Below are 20,922 nucleotides of genomic sequence, written 5' to 3'. Positions count from 1 at the left end.
TGTATTTATTTTTAAATTTTCCTATTTTATTATTTAAATTCAATTAGCCAACATAAAGTACATCATTAGTTTTTGATATAATGTTCAGTGATTCCTTAGTTGCCTATAACACCCAGTGCTCATCACATCATGTGCCCTCTTTAATGCCCATCACCCAGTTACCCCATCCCCCTACCCACCTCCCTGTCATTTATTTTACTTTAAATTTCCAAAAAGAAAGTTATTCATTTGGTTATTATAAAATTTGGTGCATTTGCAAGAACCTAGGTGTGTAAACTCGCTTTTCTAACTGCAAATTTTATGATATATAAATAGCAATAAATATCTCTGATTAAAATTTAACATCTGAATTCAAATGTGCTGAAAGTATATAAAACACACACCAGATTTTGAAGACTTGGTATGGAAAAGAATGTAAAATGTCATTAATAATTTTATATTGAATACATGTTGAAATGATAAAATTTTGAATATATTCCTCTAATTCAATTGCTCTAATTGAATAAATTTGTCTAAATAAAATATATTATTAAAAGCACTTTTATCTGTTTCTTTTTACATTATAATGCGGCTACTAGAAAATTTACAATTACATATGTGGCTCACATTTTATTTCTATTGGACTGAGCTGCTCTAGACATACAGCTAGGTTACATTTCCTGGCGTCTCTTGCAATTTGGTGGGACTGTATGACTGAGTTCAGGTTGAAGGAATGTGGGTAGTAGTGAAATAAGATACTTCTAAGTTTTGTCCATCAGTATTCCCATGCTTTCTCTTTCACCCCCTGCCCAATGAATGCAGAAAACTGAGTAGAAAAGTAGGAGGCATTAGAGCACATTACACAGAAAAATGAAGGGAGCTTGAGTCCTGAGAGACAGCATAAGGAGCAGCTGGCCTGGAGAATGACCTGACCTGATATCCCTACTCTGAACTGTACCATAAGCAAGAGACAAACTTTTATTGTACTAAGCCACTGAACTTAGTATATTGTATTCACCTTAAGGAATCCAAAAAGCTTAAAAAATATCCCATGGAGCCAGCAGAGTACAAAGAATACATTTACCCTTCTACTTTAAACAATTAGAAAATGGGCAGTTTTTGACAACCATTTTTAGACTTAGAAAACTGGAATAATGGGACCATGACCTTTGAAAAAGAAAACAAACAAAATAAGCCTTATCTTTGAGGGAGAGAGAGAGAACTCCAAAAGCTTACAGAGGGGACTTCTCTACCAGATGACTGACACCTATCAGTAAATGTGTGAAGGAAACTACATGAGACCGGTGAAAGAGCGACCTAAAAGAAATAGGCAGAGGCATGTGGGTGGCTCAGTCAGATAAACGTCTGCCCTCAGCTCAGATCAAACCCCACGTTGGGGTTCCTGCTCAGGGAGGATCCTGCTTCTCCTTCTCCAGCTCCCTCTGCTTGTGAGTGCTCTCTCTCTGTCAAATAAATAATTAAAAAAAAAAAAAACTTATTTAAAAGTAGGCAAATGAATTCTGGTGCCTGTGATGTGAGGTGGGAAAATTTGTGTTTCCATCAATCCTAGAGGAAAGACATAGTAATACATGAGATATATGGTAGAATTCTCAGAACGGTATTGTCTTAGTCATGAGGTTGCTCTGGACCCAATTTGAAAACCTTGAAATAATCAAACTAATTCCAAGAAACTTAACAGTGTGCAAAGACAAAATAAAATACTATTTAAAGGAATGCAGACATATCCAACAACCAACAATATAAGAGTTGTAGCTCCAGCCATTTAGTAAAAATTGCCAGATGTACAAAGTAGTCAGAAAATATGATCCATGAGCAGGAAAAAAAAAATACTGAATAGAAGCAAACCCAGAAATGAAATAATGGGGCTAGAAGATAAAGACATTATGAGAACAATTATTAAAATACTATGTATGTTGAAAAAGGTAAAGGAAAACACCACCATAAGGAGAGAACTAGAAGATATAAAAAATCCAGTGAGAAAATCTAGAGATGAAAAATAAAATATCAGAAATGAAAAATATCCCAGTTGTGATTTGCCACAAATTAGAACAGGAAAATACCAGTTAACTTAATTTGAAGATATAGCAATAGAAATCATTCAAAATAATGCAGATAGGGGGAAAAAAATTAAACCTGAGTTTCAGTAAGCTCTGGGACAGTAACAAGAAAATTTGAAGTTTAAGAAGTGGAAAAATGGCATGCAGAATAAGTATTTTTTATTATTTTATTTTATTTGTGTATTTATTTGAGAAAGAGAGAGAGAGAGTGCGTGTGTGCACAAGCAGAGGTAGGAGAAGCAGACTCTCTACTGAGCAGAGATCCAAACTCTGGGTTCCAGTTCTAGGACCCTGGGATCATGACCTGAGCTGAAGATAGACACTTAACTGACTAAGCCCACCCAGGCCCCCTGGAGTAAATATTTTTTTTTTAAATATTTTATTTATTTCCTTGAGAGAGAAGAAGAGAGAGAGAGAGATACCACAGAGGGAGAGGGAGAAGCAGATTCCTAGCTAAGCAGGGATCCCAATGCAGGGCTTGATACTAGGATCTTGAGATCATGTTCTGAGTTGAAAGCAGATGCTAAACTGACTGAACCATCCAGGAACCTGTAGAATAGATATTTTTTTAAATGCCAACCCACATCATAAACAAATTACTGAAAGTAAGAGTTATAGAGAAATTCTTAAAATTACCCATAGGGAAAGGGAACAGTATCTGCAGAGGATTAAATATAAGAATTATGGAACTATTAAAAAATAGAACATGCATACAGATAATCTGGTAGTGGAATAGACAGTGTAATCATAAAAATGTAAAACAGAGTAATGCAAAAGAAGTCAGGAAAGAATTAAAAAGTAAGAATAGAAGGAACAAATAGAAAACGACAGCAAAATGGAAGGCTTAAGATGAACCATATAAACATTTTAATGCAAATGGTATAACATGGTAAGTAGAAGTGAGATATTCTTAGATTGAATAAAAAGCCAGACCAATATGCTGCTTATAAGAGACTCATTTTAAATATAAAGACATGCATAGCTTAAAAGCAAAAGTGCAAACAAAATACCATTCAAACAACACTAAGACCATATGACTGACTGATGTGGCTATACACTCTATTTTTAAGAATCAAATTAAGTTTCAGAACAAGGAATATTGCCAGGGATAAACAGGTAACATTTATAATAATAAATGAGTCATTTTAGTAAGTGGATATAACAACTCTAAATGTGTTTGCCTCGAATGATGTGACAGAACTTGAATGGAAAAAAGAAATAGATGAAATCCACATTTATAGGATTTGACAAAGAAATATGTAGAAAATCAGTAAAAATATCATAGACTTGAACAGAACTATTAAATAACTTGACCTAGTAAATATTTATGATATACTCCATTCAACAACAACACAATAGCTATTCTTCTGAAGTATGCATGAAACATTCAGCAAGATAGATTCTATCCTGGTCCATAAAACAATTCTGAATACAGTTAAAAGAATTAATCATGATGGGTATGTTCTCTGCCCACAGTGGAATCATTAGATCAATAGCATAAATATATCTGGAAAATTCCAAAATATTTGGAATTTAACAGCGATTGCTCAGCAGCCCCTAAATCAGAAAAGATATCTCAAAGGAAATTAGATTGCAGAGGTGGTAAATCTCTTCCTAGTTTCAGGGATGAGCATGCAACCTGATCCTAAACTAATCTGATCACACAATCCTTCTGGCCTCAATCACTGATTCAGAGAATACATGAAAGAAGTTTATCCAGAAACCATCATGGTTACTTTGCGAGAGTGAGTAGTTACATAGAGAGGTGCTTCTTCTCTTTTGCAGTTGTAAAGAAAATAAGACCCAAGCTTCACGTTGCTGCTGCCCTCATGTTATCTTGAGAAAAAGACTGCCTTGAATATAGAGAATCTCTCAGGAAATGAAGGCCAAGAAATAGAAATTGAATTAGTGCTGATGATATTGTTTGAATTACTCAATTTAGCAGAATCTGAACCCAGAACTTGTTTTGATCTTTGCAGTTACAAGAGTCAACAAAATTCCCTCTAAACCAGCATGTACTGGGTTTTTCAGCTTTGTGTCAGAAAAGGTCTGAAGTCCTGTGTGCATCAAACCATTTCTTTGTGTCTTTCCTTCTTTGCAAATATAGAAATAACTTTATTCCCTGGTACTGATTTTGAAAAACATATAGGACAATAGTATTTTTTTAAAATATTTTATTTATTTATTTGACAGAGATCACAAGTAGGCAGAGAGAGAGAGAGGAGGAAGCAGGCTCCCCGCCAAGCAGAGAGCCCGATGCGGGGCTCGATCCCAGGACTCTGGGATCATGACCTGAGCAGATGGCAGAGGCTTTAACCCACTGAACCACCCAGGCGCCCCCAGGACAATAGTATTTTTAAAATGAAAATATATCAATATTCAACTTATTTTCCCTGAACTACATGTGATCTGCAAGCTTCTAGTTAGATACACAGAGGGACTGGCAGCCAGTAGATGATAATTTATTCATCTTAGGGCAGATTTTGTGGTTCAAAACTAAATATCTCTGGAAACTGAGCCCTGTTGCAAAGGCAGTTATCATTTGTTTTTTATTAGTTACATTTTCCCACCAAATTATCTATGAGAAGGAATCATAGTCAAGTGTCCCCAATGGGTGGCCCCTAGGTTTTACTTTTTAATGATTTTATGAGTTTAAATATAATTTCTTTGCTAACTACAGGATATTTTCTTTAATCTGTTTGATTAAGCAAGCCAAGAATTGGAAAGATAATGTTTCCTAACTTCCTTTCTGATGAATAATGAATGTCATTAAGGAATTAGATAGTAGGAGGTAGTTGCCTCGGCCATCTGCTGCATATGGGTACAGAAGAAAGATATTAAACTTTAAATTAGGTATTGCTTCACAGGACTGAAAAGATGAAAGGAAATACACACTCAACTGGAAGATAATAATCAATTTCTATCAGACAATTTGCTTCTTTGAAAGTACAAAAGACATAATTATCTCTTTTACTCCCTGGTCAACATATTTTGTATTTAGTTGAATACAGGAAATCAGTAATCAGCATATCCCTTTTTCAGTTTAATGTATGTTCAAATTTCTACAAATAAAAATTTTTTAAATATACAACTGTTGAACATTAAGAAAAATATACTTTTTCCACAGATATGATACACTAAAGAAACAGAATCTCATTTCCATGGCAACTACATCATAGGTTAAAGGAGAGAAATAGAACATTTATTGCTAAGTACACTTACTTTAAAAATTATTCACCAAGTTATGATCATCAGTATAACAGTTAATTGTAATGAAGGACGGACCTCTCCATTGCTTCATTTCTCTGTATAACTATTCACAAGAAAAACAGTGTCTATTTATATATCTGCAAATGTTTGCTATTTTGATATGATATCTGTTTAAGCAAGATTTAGGGAAATAGATTTTTAGGTGAAGAGTGTAAATACTGGAAAGGATGCTATGGAAATAATTTAGTGTAGTCGTTAATAGCGTAGCTACCAAGTCGAGCAAAGAGATTAGATTAAAATTGTATATATGACGCTTGGACATGTTACCTAATTTTTTTAGCTCTCAATTTATTCATCAATAAATTGAGTAAATGTTATTCATTTCATCTAATATACTAAGTACATAAAATAGTGTAAAGACACATCAATAAATTTTAAGCGAAGGGCTTGGAAAAGCAATTTGGAGGAAAAGGAATATATGTTAAAAACCATGTTAAAAACACTCGACTTCATTGGTGATTACATAAAAATGTATTTACTACCTTTCACGAGCTGAATTGAAAAAAAAATTTGTAAAAGATTTAGAATATCCAGTATCAGTAGAGCAGAAGGGAAGGATAATTCTTTCATGGTGTTGTTCAATGTACAATTGGGGCAACATTTGGGGACAGTATTTAGGAAGCACCTGAAACATTTTAAGATGTGTCTACTCTTTCATGTATTTATTGCATGACTAGGAATCAATCCTGCTGAGATACCAACAGGCTTATAGCCATTTATATGAAAGGAAATATTTCACTGCACTATTTGTGATAACAAAAAAAATCTCATAAGCAGATGAAGGGACAATGACACTATGAAATACTATGTAGTCCAAAATAAATAAAGTCTGTGTGTGTACAATGACATGGAAAGAGGTTTGTGAGATACAGTTTCATGAAAAAAAGAACAGGGGAGAAACAACATATGTACTATGATTCTCTGTTTATAATCATGGATATGTGTTTCAAGGAGTAGTGTATTTAGGTTTTATATTAAAATGTTAGACCTACATTAATTAGACTGTTATTTTATAAGCTACCCAGCAATATTTCTAGTGCAAGAGCTGTGTTAAATAGTTATTATTATTTCTGCAATTATTTATTTAATATTTTGAGTCAACTAGCATAAAGAGCTAATAAAAATAAGATTGTCTAACCTAGAAATGAAAAGTTAGAATAAGAACAATTGCACCCAAGTTATGGTGATCATGGGTATCTTCCCAGGAGTCTAAATTGCATGATTTTATGAAATAGCATAGAGTATTTCTGTTGCTTCTTTCTGCTGCTATAGACTAAATAATAAAAGTATTAAAATGCATCTTTCCTTTTCCTTTTTTGGAAAAATAATGATTATTCAGGCTTTCATGATCTACCATGGTCTGAATTCTTGGCTTATTTTTTGTTTTGTTTTCTTTTCTTCAATGTGGTTGGTTTTATGAGTGTGGTAGGAACATCAGATTATAGAAGATAGGACACTCAGATGCATTAGGTCAGAATTAATGGGGGAATAGATAAGGTTGGAAGCTGAAGAAGCTGGGGGAAAAGAGAATATCTTAATATCTTAACCCTAGTGGGAAAGATTTACATTCCTTGAGACTAGAAGACTCAGGAGTGCTGGTATTCTCATGTGGGAGTCTTGCACACCCCACTGGTATAAACACTCCTAAAGGACAGATCATTATTTGGGGGTGACTTCATGGTTGCTTTGAGACCAAACCACAGGTCCTGTGTGCAGTGGATCTAGCAGTGGGTTGATGTTATCTGAACCTCTTCTAACTACTAAATATTCTACAAGAGCTTCATAAATAAAATGTGTTGAAAACCAGAGATTCTTCTTAATATCTTCAGACTTCGTAGGTCACAAATACCATGAAACATACCATGGAGAAAAGGACACACACACATCAATTTTCCAGGTCTGGCTTCAAATAAGATTATATAATGTAACACTAAGTAGGTGATTAATAAATATAAGTAGATCATAATTGCAGAGTGTTAGCATTTTAGAATAAGAAGCTATCAATTTAAAATTTCTTCAACTTAATTCAAAGAAAGGTAAGCTGAAGTCCCATGGTCTATGTGGCTCTCACAAGGCCAAGTGTTGGGTTTCTTGTCTCTTTATAAGACATAAAATGGAAAAAATGGGGTTTGATATCTCCAGCTGGGATTGCCTCATCAGTTGGCTATATAAACTGTTTCACCATTATATGATTCAAGCTGACTGCATGTCAATTATTGAGCATGAACCATCTGCACTGACTGTTAAAATATCCAGCTGACTAATTTATCATAGATCCTGAGTTCTATACTTTCTCCTTAGCTGGTGAATCTACAATTTGCAATTTAAATTGTTTTTCCAACACCAACAGGAACGACTCCAGTGATTTCTGTTTAGTTTTCCATTTTCTTGTTAATTCCTGGAAAAGTTCATAAAGTTCATAGGATTTTTATTTACTTATGTTCCACTTAAAAATTTATCAACAAGTTACTGATACATGTTGATAGATTGAACAGGCATATGGAGAATACAGCCAGGATAAAATGCTAAATTAACTGGATAATAAAATCAAGATACGAAAATATCTCACCAAGTTGAAACAATGGGTACTTGCTAACTCAAGAGGTGGAGATTGATTAATATGAAAACAGGTTAAATAAATTAATTCTTAAAATTTAGGATATGGGGAAAGTAGCTCAGTGGCAATTCAAACAGAAATAACCTAGGTTTGATTTGATTGACACTCAATATATACTCAATATAACAATGTATAGAAAAAAATGCATACTTTCACATCATTTTAGTTAATAGTGCTGTGATAATATAACTTGGAATATTTTAGCACATTTTGAAATAAGAACAAAAAAGAAGAAAAATTAAGCTCAGCTTAGCTGTATTTTTATTTCTATGATAGCATAAAAGATATTTAAGTTCAGAAGAGAGACTCTTTATATATATATATATATATATATAAATATATATTTCAGATATACTGAGATTATATAGCCAGTAAGTTCAAAACCTGAAATGTGGACACAAATCTGATAATAATCTCTTTTTATTATATTCTACCTATTAATATCCAGGCTCTATGAGTGGGAAAACAAATCTTTGTATTTCTCAGGAACTATGTGTAGTTCACTGAGCATAGTGGAAGTTTTACAAAGAAATACGAGATTTTGATTTATAGTTTGTAAACTATTATTTTCATTTAATGACCATGATACTGGGAAACAGTCTTGGTTGATATTTATCAATATTATTTTTTTAAACCAAAATTCAAAGGGATGAGGTAGTTTGCTCAAATCATAGAGGTAGCAATGCAAATCCGAAGTAAGATTTTTGTTTTTATTAACATGTAATGTATTATTTGCTTCAAGGGTACCGGTCTGCGAATCATCAGTCTTATACAATTCACAGTACTCACCATAGCATATATCCTCCCTAATGTTCATAATCCAGCCACCCTATCCCTACCTCCCGACTCCCCAGCAGCCCTCAGTTTGTTTCCTGAGATTTAGAGTCTCTTATGGTTTGTCTCCCTCCCAGGTCCCATCTTATTTCATTTTTTTCCCTCCCTACCCCTCACAACCCCCCACCCTGCCTCTCAAATTCCTCATATCAGAGAGATCATATGATAATTGTCTTTCTCTGATTGACGAGATCTTGCATCTTTAGACTTTAGTTGAGTACTTGTAAGTGTGTTCATCAGGCTTGAAATGAAACAAACCATGGTGCTTAATTCATTTAAGCAGCTGGTTAATTTATTTTGGATTCTTAAGTTTTGGTTCAAATAAAAATTGAAATGTTTCCAGTGGTGTGGGCTCCCAACATGTAAAGGCAGAAAGAGTACAGTATGGATAAGATGGTATGAGGGTTAAGTAAGTACAGGTGCATATTTTGCCTTGACCACTAGTAGTCTTGGGCAACTTTCTTAACTTCTATGATCCCTAGTGTTTCTATGCCTGCAATGAAGATAATAATTTTAAGTTTTAAAGCCTAGCACATGGTAGTTTCAGATTCTCTTTAGATATATATCCTTTTTCCAGAACTAGTTTAGATGAAGTTTCTCTAGTAAAATTTCTTCAAAGTTGTTCATCGGCGTGAGTATAGCAAAGTAACTGTACTTGTGGGTAATTCACATCTGGAGTTCAGTTTTCATTGCTATAATTGCAATTACAGACTTGCAACAGTTCTTTGTACTCATAATTTCCTTAACCTACATCAATTACATTTATCCCATGTCTAAATTACCCTGAGAGCAATATTAGTTAGCACCTTTCCTTAGTGGATTTATGATTAGATCAAGATCACGAGCAAATAAAGAAACCTGACAGGAGAATGAACAATGTGGAAAGAGTGTGGTGACTCAAATCAGTGAAGCTACAAAAGGAAAACAGGAAGGAATAAAGACAACATCACCAGGAAAAAATAAATATATGAAGTCGGTATTTTTAACTCAAGTGACAGGACTTTATAAATATTCATTTTTGAACATGATAAATTTCACACAGTCATTAGATAGGTTGTGAATTCATCTTATCTTAAAATAATTGGTAAGATGAGACATCTGATTTACTGAATCAATATTCATTAACAAAAATATTTATTGTGCATTTTTCTGTGCCAGACACAGGGTCCATAATTGAATATTACTCTATCAGTAATTGAGACCTATAGTAAAATATGGTCCAGGTCTTATGGGTTGTCAACAAACCAGTGTACAACTAAACATAACTGACATAAAAACACACTGAATGATTTAACAGTTTTTCTGGAGGCATTCAGAATCCTTTTCATTCATTTAATCCACATACCTTATTGAGGTGCACTTTAGTGGGGAATGCAGTATTAATCAAAGTGGTCTTGTGCTTCAAGTTATCCAAAATTTAGAATTGACAGAAACAGTTCCAGAATTGACAAAACAACAGTGTGAGAGCTGCTCTATGATTGAAGGAAGTTCAGTGGGCTATGTGGGTCCAGGAAGAGTAAGTAATTCTTCTGAGATAAATTTTTAAAGGAGAAAGGATGTTTGAATTTGGTTTTGAGAAATAGATATGAGTTAGTCAGGTTTTATTTGGGAATGGGGAGACAGTACTTCAGGCAGTGAGCAACTTATTAAAATATTTTAGGGCTACCATTACTCTCCTCCAGGATGACAGAAATTGTAGAAAATAATTTCATTGACCATCTGTCATATGACACACTTACCGCCATGGTAATGGATGTCTAATATCAGTTTATTTTCTATTTGCCAGTATATTTTTCTTTTGGAAAAGCTCCTTTCATTTAAGAATTAGTTTGCATTATCTTCAGTTGGATAGGTTCCCTGTTCCTACCCACCAAACTGGTTAGGTATTCTCTAATGAACCCTGATAAGCATTGTGTGGATAACACCCTCACAAGGGAAAGGGCGGAGGGGGAAGATAGAGAGGAGGAGAAAGTGCTATCACAGCACTTGTCAAGTTCAATTGGCATAATAGCTATTTATGTATGTTGCCCCACTGGGCTGTGGGCTCCTTATGGACAGCTCTTATCAAAGTGCCTGTCTCATGGCAGGTGTTCCATAAAGGTTGAATGAGTTAAATAATGAATGAGAAGAATATGGAGATTTTCCATTGTTTCATTTTGCAGTGAGAGTTGAATACATATTCAAGCAAATGTTCTCTGTTGCCTAGGAAATTGCAAACAAACTGCTTAGCCCAGCACGCCATAGCTCCGCCATCTCCTCTTAATCCATGTTTCCATCCCTATGCCACTGACTGCACATAGCAACCTTATGCACTATACAAACTAGAATTTACCAGAACCTGGTTTGGACTGGTCATACCTCCCACTTTCCTCTGTGTCCTCTCTTCCCTCCAGTGTCTTATGACTATTGAGTAAGCTTTGAATATTGGCTAAGATTTGGAAGACACAGATTCTAATCCTAGTTTAGTTAGTAATCCCTATAAAACCTAGAATATGCTGTTTGATTAATTTGGTTGTCCCTTTATTATCCTTAAATAGTTATTTGTCACTCTAAGCCTTGGATCTTCTCCAACCCAGTCTACTCCCATGACCTTTGTTGAAAAACTATGACAATCTCTTTTCCTTGCCTTAATTTTCTTCATAGCATGTACCATTACTTGGTGTCCCAGAAACTAGAAGAGTACCTAGCACAAAGTATATGCTAAGAATATATTTACTGAATGAATAAATGAATGAAGAGTTAAGTGACTCCATGCTTGTTTCATAATATAACCCTGAAGTCTTTAAGATGGTCTTTGTTCAAATATCTACCTCTGTGTCTCCATCATGCATCAGTCTGAACCAGCACATTATGGATCTTCCAGGAATATACTGTTTTTGCATGGTGAATGCATGCATAATGCTTGAATAAATGGTTCTCATTTAAGTTTCCAGTAACCATAGCACAGAGGGAAGTCTGACTTGTTCATTATTGTAATAAAATCATGAGCTAAATAGAATTTTAAAAACAGTATTTAGGATACTCTTTTAATGTAATGTATACAAAGCATATAATTAAGCTGAGATACCATTTTAAGGTATTGAGGAAAAGACACAGTATCATATATTCTCTGTAGAGAAAATAGCATGCTTTGGACACTGTGAAGTTGGCTTAGAACAAAATTAGACTCTAACTCTAGGAAGCAATTTCTGCCTCCTCTGAGAAGCTTGTATTTATGAAATATGGTTGTACCCTCTTTGAACCCTGGGACACTGTGGATATCACTCTAATTTTACACACCTGATTCTACCCATTTTAGTATAGTCATTGTGTGTGGGTCTTATTCCTCTTATTAGCTTAAAACAAACCAAAGATCCAGGGCTCCTTTCCTGCCTGTTCTTTCCAGTAGGGTGCCTTGAATACAAATGACATCCGTATATCTTACTCAAACACTTAGTTTTATTGAACTGAGAGGGAACACTCAGTTTCCCCTTCGGGCTGACTTACTCCATTTAAGAAAGGCACAGGGAAGGTTCTGTATTCCTAGGGTGCTCAAATATACCTATTCATTTTATCCAAATACTCTCTTATTCTCACTGTGGCTTTATCTCAGCTTTTGTTGGCCATGGTCAGGAAGAAGGGGCTAGAGGGACACACAGGACCTTGACTTTGTAGTTAAGCTCCTCCATCACTCACTGCTCCTCAATGCCCAGATAAGCATGATTTCCAGGTCCAAGGCAGAGGATATGGCTGACAGGACCATTTAGGGCATATTCCAGGCCACATCCTCAGTAACTATGGTAACTGTACTTGATAAACCAGATGGTGGGACTATGTCATGTAAATGAGCCAAAGATGGTCTTCATGTATTGGGCTCTAGGTGTTTACTTCTTTACTGCAGGCTGAGACTCATTAGCTCAAAAGCCTGCTGGCACCAAACTCAAATTTATATGCATTCATTTATTTTAAAAGTAACCCAGCAAGTGGATTTTTAGACATTTAGATTCTGTCTTCTTTGCATACCTTCTGAACCCTCATCTCACATCTGTTGGTCACTGGTAAGAGAGAGACTTGTGGTTATAAAAGTCCCAAGCTGCCCCTTCTGAGTTTATTGACCCAGAGATTCCCAGCTGGGAATTTAGCTGCTGGGCTGGACCCCTAGAAGGGTGAGCCCCTCTGGATCTCCCTTATCCCCAGGAACTCCCTTGACCTCTTCCCCTAAGGGACTTCCTCTCTTGTACAATCCTGACCAAGTGCTACCCAATAAAACTTGTTGTGTCTAACTATCTATTGTGCTCATATTTTTTTTTTCCTAGTCAGCTCCAAATTCCTTGAACAAACTATCATCAAAGTTCTTTCTCAGAAGGAAAAAAAAGGGAGATAAATTCATTTATTCCCGGGAAGGAAACAGGTTATCAGAATTATATTCGTATTTTAGCCTTCATGCATTCATATTGTTACTCATTAAAAGAAATGAAAACTCTTGGTCTTTTCCTTTGCCATACACACACACGCACACACACACACACAGATACACACATATATATACATGGATTTCCTTGTTTATGTTGCTTTGCCATGTTTTCATTTTAGCTCACACTTTTCATCATTCCTTTCACTTTTCCCTTTTAAACAGTCTCATGGGTTTTCTTATACTTCTACGTATTTTCTTGAGAAACAGAATCTTAAACAGGCACAAGTTTATGTAATACATAAAGACTTAGAAACAAGCACAGGGAAATTGTCCTGAAGGGTGAGTGTGTGTGTAAACACACACATCCTGACCCGCAAATTACCCAGCAAGAAAATCTGCTGAGCAAGCTTTCTGTGATCTACGAGTTGGTTACACAATCTTTGTCTTGCACAGGGGGATTATGGCTATTAGCCTTATTTCTAGTTTGTTTGTTTTTAAACTACAGGCTTGATAAAGGATCGCTGTATCACACCGGTTTTCTCTTGGCCATCCTTTATAGGCTCCAGGTCTGGTCATTTCAGGAGCCCCTCAACACCCCTGAACTCTTCCATGGCTTTCAATCACAATTAGGGTTAATAACGTTTTGGCCTCCCCCTGTGTGTGTTCCTCTTCTCCAGCTGCGATTGAATTCAGGCTTCCCCACAGCCTCAGCTCTCCCTTCCCCCATTGCATCTTGGAAGGAAGCTCTCCACTTTCATCTAGGCTGATTATGCAGGTATGAGTTTCCCATGGCAGCTGGCTGAGATCGCGGTGGCAGCTTGCCTCCCCCTGGCATATATACGCTGTCACCAAACGGCACTTTTAAGTCTTCCTTTGCTAACATCCTTTATAGCTCCTTGCTAGACAAAACAAATCCTTAAGAGAAAAAAGGACAGTGAAGGGGGGCAGGGTGTGGGGAATCACAAAGGAATAGAGAAGGGAGGGAAAGGAAGAAGAGTGAGCAACAACTTCCTTTCTCTTCAAGTGCCCTGATTTAGCAAGCTCCTATAAAACTATTAAAGGGTGCTAACAGGATTTTAGGAAGAAGGAAACCAGCATTTACCAAGACTTTTATGTAAAGAGGGAATCCTATTGAATGCTTACTATTACTATAGCAAATATTTCAACTGCATCAACTCATTGAAAGTGGACAACATATTGATTTGATGGTCACTATTATTATTATTTTATTTTACCAAAGAGTAAACTGTGCCAAGTTACAACACCTAGTTAACAAAGACGGGCTTGGATTATACTCTTCATACCTGTGGATCTCTCTTACCCATATCTATGAGTTTATCCAACCTCATGATAAATCAAAAATAGGTATTATACCCTACTTTAGGTGAAGTTCCAAACTGAGGTTTGGAAAGTTTGATATGTATTCTGTTTTTTTATTATTAATTTTTTTTTTTTGAGAGAGAGAGAGAAAGTGGGGGTACAAAGACAGAAGGAGAGGGAGAGAGAGAATCCCATGCAGGCTCCACACAGTGCAGAGCCCAACATAGGGCTTGATCTCACAACCCTGAGATCATGACCTGAGCCAAAATCAAGCACCCCCATTTATTCTTATATATATGTATATGTGCATATATTTTCCCATCAAAGGGACTGTGGTACTCTTCAGAAAAACTGCAAGCAGTAAAATTGGATCTTCAAAATTTAGAGTTGCTACCAATGTAGACAGCCAGTAAGATTATGGAAAGGGTTCAAGAACAGACATGTCTAGCTCCCAAACACTCTCACCTTCCCACACATCCTATTGGCTTCCAAAGTAGCCTAACAGAAGAGAACCAGTCTCATTCTCAGAAAGCATTCTGGGGGGAAAGGTAGTTAGGTTTCATTGATTTTTAAGAGTTCTAACCTGTAATGGTCATATTTGCCAGAGGACTCCAAGTTATTTGATATCCTAGTACGGATATAGGCACATATGCAACCAACAAATGAATGGAAAATCTGACAAATAACAGCCTATCCCATTAAGAAAAGAGAAATAAAAGCATTTTTCATTTTACTGGTCATCTAAGTAAGTTTGTATTTAAGGGGTCAGGTGGGCAGAGATATTTAATAGGAACAGATCCTTGAGTTTTAAATTGTTACTCTGGGTATTGGCTTTCTAATCACCAATATGGAGAACCTTACCATATAACTACAGAAAGAAAGAACACTGCCTGGACCAATGCCAGTGTGAGACTGAAAGGGAGAAGGGGGATTTAGGACACCTACTGAGTAAGTAGGAAAATCTGCTGAAAACCAGATTCTCAGGTTAACATATGGCATGTTATTAAGGCATTTGATATATCGTTAATAAGGCCTGTTTTGTTTTATTATAGCCTTTTTGAATTCCTATTTCCTATCATATAGTTGACTTGTATATGACTGGAATTTGACGCCACCTTCGCCATCCTGGTAGTTTTCTTATTTTATTAGTTTATTTTATATTTCAAACAATCCAAATTAATTAAATTTCTTTCTCTTTTTCTTTTTTAAGATTTTTTTAAATTTATTTGAGAGAGAGAGAGAAAGAGCACAAGCAGGGGAAAGGGCAGAGGAAGAGGGAGAAGCAGACTCCCCACTGAGCAGGGATCCCAACTTGGAGCTGAATCCCAGGACCCTGAGATCATGACCTGATCTGAAGGCAGATGCTTAACTGACTGAGCCACCCAGGCATTCCTCTTCTTCTTCTTCTTCTTCTTCTTTTTTTTTTTTTTTTTAACTTTTTAAAAGTTTTAAAGGGAGTATAGTTAGCATAATATTATAATATTATATTAATATAATATGATGTTAGGTTCAGGTGTACATAGTGATTCAACAGCTACATTCATTAGGAAATGCTCCCTGTGATAAGCATAGTCACCCTGTCACCACACAACGTTTTTACAATGTTATTGACGACATTCCCTATGCTGTACTCTTTAATCCCGTAACTTACTTATTTTATAACTAGAATGTCATACTTCTTAATAACCTCCACCTACTTTGTCCAGGCCCCCCTCTAGTAACCACCAGTTGGTCTCTCTATTTATGAGTCTGTTTCTTTTTTTGGTTTTGTTTGTTTATTCATTGTTTGTTGTTTTGATTTTTTAGAATCCACACATGACATCATATGGTATTTGTCTTTCTCTATCTGACTTACTTCACTTAAATAACACTTTTTAGGTCCACTCATGTTGCCACAAATGGCAAGATTCCATTCTTTTTTATGGCTGAGTAATATTCCTTTGTGTGTGTGTACACCACATCTTCTTTATCCACTCACCTACCAAAGGACCCTCAGGGGCTTCCATATCTTGGCTATTGCAAATAATGCTACAGTGAACATAGGGTTGCATAGAGTTTTTCAAATTAGTGCTTTCATTTTACTCAGGAATTAGTGGATCATATTGTACTTCTATTTTTAGTTTTTTGAGGAACCTCCATGATATTTTCCATAGTGGCTGCACCGGCTTGCATTCCCACCGATAGTACATGGGTTTCCCCTTTCCCCACATCCTTGCCAATATTTGATTTATCTCTTGTCTTTTGATACCAGCCAATCTGACTGGTGTGAGGTGATATCTCATTGTGGTTTTAATTTGCATTTCCCTGATGATGAGTGATATTGAGCATCTTTTCATGGTCTTGCTTTATATTTTAACAGGCAAATATAATCCAGTATTTTTACAGGCATTATTTATGGGAAGATTCATTTACCTTTTTTGCTGTTCATCCATATCCATACTACTATTTAGTAATTACCAATAGGCACAATCTTGGATTTTTAACCTATCTTTGTTCCCTATGCGATGATGAAATTCTTAAATAAACTCTAGCATTATAATATCCTTTTAATATTTTTAGTTTTGCTTAAAACAAGTTGTCAATAAACAATTGATGGTGACTTAATTGGATAGGCACATTTTATTGGAGAATTACTGAGTGGCTTGTCAGCTACATTGTTCAAAGTACTACAGTTTATGGAAGGGAAGGAGGAGGAAGTGTTTGATACATACTCCTTGCCTTCTGAATCCAGTCTATACTCCAAGGACTGCAACCAGGAAATCCTTTCCTGCTGTCTGGCTTTCATTTGGGTGTGGTCAATGTGGAATATAGGCAGGCATCAGAAGGATGTCAGAGAATCTATTACCCTGGCTACCTTCCCTGGGTCACCACAGTTGGAGGTATTCCTCCATAAAAATTCTCATCAACTCCTGATCCTCTCCATACCTTTCTCTAGCTGGATTCTACCCTTCCACTTACTTCTCCAGACCCAAAGGTAGGAAAATTTCCCTGCTGTCACCAGCCCCAGGAGTATTGTACCAATCCATATTCTATTCTTTAAACTATCCACAGCCTTGAATATAGTTTCTTTATTAAACTCCTCAATTATCTATCTCCAGGGTGCTGTTTCTTGCTGACGATGAAGGTACTGAATACATCACATGTTAGCACTTGACAATTATTTACAGAGTGCCCCGGTTTGGTAGGTATCATGAAGTAAAATGAAAATATAAAAAGCAAAGGCCTATTTTTATAAGTGAAAGCTAATCTAAAAAATTCAGGTCTGTAACTCATGGCTTTTTCATATGATCCCAAATAATAACTTCTATTTTTTTTTTTTTCACTGTTCTGCACTGACATGATTTGATTCACTATGCTGGGCAAAAGTCTAGGTGTGGTTATATGACTATAGCCCAAAGTCTCAATAACCAGAAGTGGAAAAAGTAAAGAGTGGTAGAAGTTAAAACCACTATTACCAGCTTCACACATTCATAAAATCAGCTTTACATTTTTAAAGGAGTTTTTCTTTCCAATATCTAGTTCCACAATGGACTCAAGATAAACAAAGACTGAGGCATAGATAATTACACGTTAAAAATTCAATTCAATTTTATGAAATCATGCAGCACAAATTTCACTGTTTTGTTTTTTTTGTTTTTTTGTTTTTTTTTGTTTCCTTCAGATGTCTTTTCTGGATACTTTCCAGTGTGTTATGTATAAATTGAAGGGTCCAGTTGAGAAGTGCCTTATAAACTTGTAGAACTTTTCCTTAGGATGTTTGGGGTTGAAATGGGTGGAGGGTAGTTCTTTTTTTTAATAGTGAGAGGAGAATACTTAACTAATAGGAAAAGAAATTATACATTATATGGGAATACATATGACCTGCCTTTAAGACCTATTAAATTGTTCTTTTTCAAAGATATAGAGGAAATAGTTCACTGATAATGAAATAGACTGAGTTCACTTTTATGCCACAGGAACTTGACCTTCATCTGGTTATGTAAGCTAAATTTATTGCTATTGATACCATTGCTCCTATTTCTAGTTCCACATATTTTGTGTGCCCCAATTCTGACAATACAAAATCTAAAACTGTATTCTATCGAATATATAGATGGGACTGGCCTACAGAGTGTGCCCTTTAAACTATTACTGTATAGAAAGGTCCTCAAAATGGTATTCAAAAAATGATTCATAGGCAAATTACCATAATCTTTGATTTTGTGATTTCATTTTCAGGCTATAAATATCAACATTCAGTAGTAATTAATCAATTTACATTCTTTTTTCCCCCAATTGTTTACATTTCAGTTAAAAATGATGCATTTGTTTATTCAGTTGTTAAATGCTCAGAAAATATGCAAATTCTATAATTTTTCAGAACATAAAAGTTAACAAAGTGAGCATTTATTGAGACACTACTTTTTCTTATTATTTATTCAGAAAATAGGTTTTAGTTCTTACTATGTGCCCATAATGCCTAAAAGAAAATACAGGAGCCAGATTCCAAAAAATATTTGCAGTTTAATGAACAAGGAGACATATTACTAGATGATACAGTGTGATGAGCTGTCAGCTGGGAAAAGATTATATATATATATATATATATATATATATACACATATATATGTAAATTAGATCACAACATTAAGAACAATTATATTACTCAGGATAGATTAAGTGATGTGATAGTAACACACAGTCCCCATAATCCATGGGACTTAACTGCATTTTATTTCTCTCTTGTTCTGTATGTTGAATGCAAAGGGACACGTTACTCCAGTTATTACAGATACCCAGAGATCAAACTAACAAAAGTTTGATCTTGACACATACTTTAATAATCACCATACCAGAGCATACATGACAAACCACACACTGAATCTTAAAGCTTCCAGCTGGAAGTAACACATTTCACTTCTTCTTATGTTTTTGTTTTTTTTTTTTCATACAAATAAGTCATACAACTACCCTTCCCTTTAGAGGAAGTAGGGAAGCACAACATGTTTAGATCTGGAGAAATGAAATATTTGTTAACACCCCAAATGATGAACACAGGGTTAAATCTAAATATATACCTCAGAAAATATGCTGTAGAGAAGGTAATACTTGAAACAATTCCTAAAATCAGAGAAAATATTTTTCCAGGAAATACTTATGTTAGAGCAAACAATTTTTTTTTACCCTGATCTATTCTATATGTCCTTTCAACTTATTTTTATTTAATAGCTTGTGATAATAAAGATGTGTCTTTATAATAATTAACCAATATCTTTATACACATAAAAGGTCTTTCTATACACAAAGTTATATTACAGACATATCATGATCTATACTTTTGATAAGCCTAAAATATTTCACTAGTATTAAAAAATTATTCTATGCCTATAGTCACATACACACACTAATACCGATGTTTTCGTAAGTTTATAAGTATGGCCTGAATGATTTTTTGAGAGGTTTGGGTTTTCTCTCATGCCAAGTATTTCCCCTTAGTTGTTTGTTCTCAGTCATTTTCAAAGCAACACTAGATGCTATGAATTTGATTTATTTATTAAATGACTTTTATGAGGTTTGTTTGTTTGTTTGTTTGTTTTTTTGATGTTCCGATATTCTGGAAGCTCTTTACAAGAAAAAAAAAAGCAAAGACAAAAATAAATGCACAGAGAAAGTGTTTTTATTAGATAACAGAAAATTACGTTTTGCTATTGGTAAATGGAATTTTAACTTGGAAAGTTTATATCTTGTTCACAATTCAAAAGTGACAGTACTGAAGCAAACTCTGGACCTGGAAATTCAATTTGCTAGTAATTTTAGGACAGTCATTAGAATGTACATATTCTATTTGATAGAGTTTATTGGTGGAAGAAATGATAACAGATTTGATATATTTTTTAAATGAATCCAAAACAAGTTTCAACTGTAACATTAGAAAGGTTTTCAAAGGCTGTAGATTCATGAGAAAAGAGTTGTAATCTTATTTCTAGTTTCCTTTGGGAGATAATTTCGGACAGTAGAATTTTGGTAATATATTTATAGTTTTCTTGAAAGGCCATAATTTTTATCTTTTATCCCAACTATTAAAAAAATGCTGCTAAAGTCCTGCCAGTCTTTCCAAATGAATGAAGTTGATTTCCATCTTCAACTGCATATACAACTTCTTTCTCTTTATACAACTCCTTCTCACTTTGTTGCCTCTTCTAATACTTCCTTTAGTTCCACAATTTTCTGTCTGAATGTCCTAAGTTTTATTTTTAATTTTAATTTATCTTCTGATTTTTAATAGTTGTTTCAGTGAAATGATACTTGTTTCTCTTTCAAATTCCTTGGTTAAAAAAAAAAATCAGAAAGTCCCAAGTCTGGCTTGTACACAGCTCTTAGAATCTCACAAGTAAGTCTTATTGTACTATATTGTACAGGTGAGGAAATTGAGATTCAGAGAAATAATAACA

This window comes from Enhydra lutris, unplaced genomic scaffold (genome assembly GCF_002288905.1).
Source record: "Enhydra lutris kenyoni isolate GAN:26980312 unplaced genomic scaffold, ASM228890v2 scaffoldscaffold21, whole genome shotgun sequence".
In the NCBI taxonomy this organism is placed as follows: Eukaryota; Metazoa; Chordata; class Mammalia; order Carnivora; family Mustelidae; genus Enhydra; species Enhydra lutris.
Note: the sequence above shows the minus strand (reverse complement) of the source record.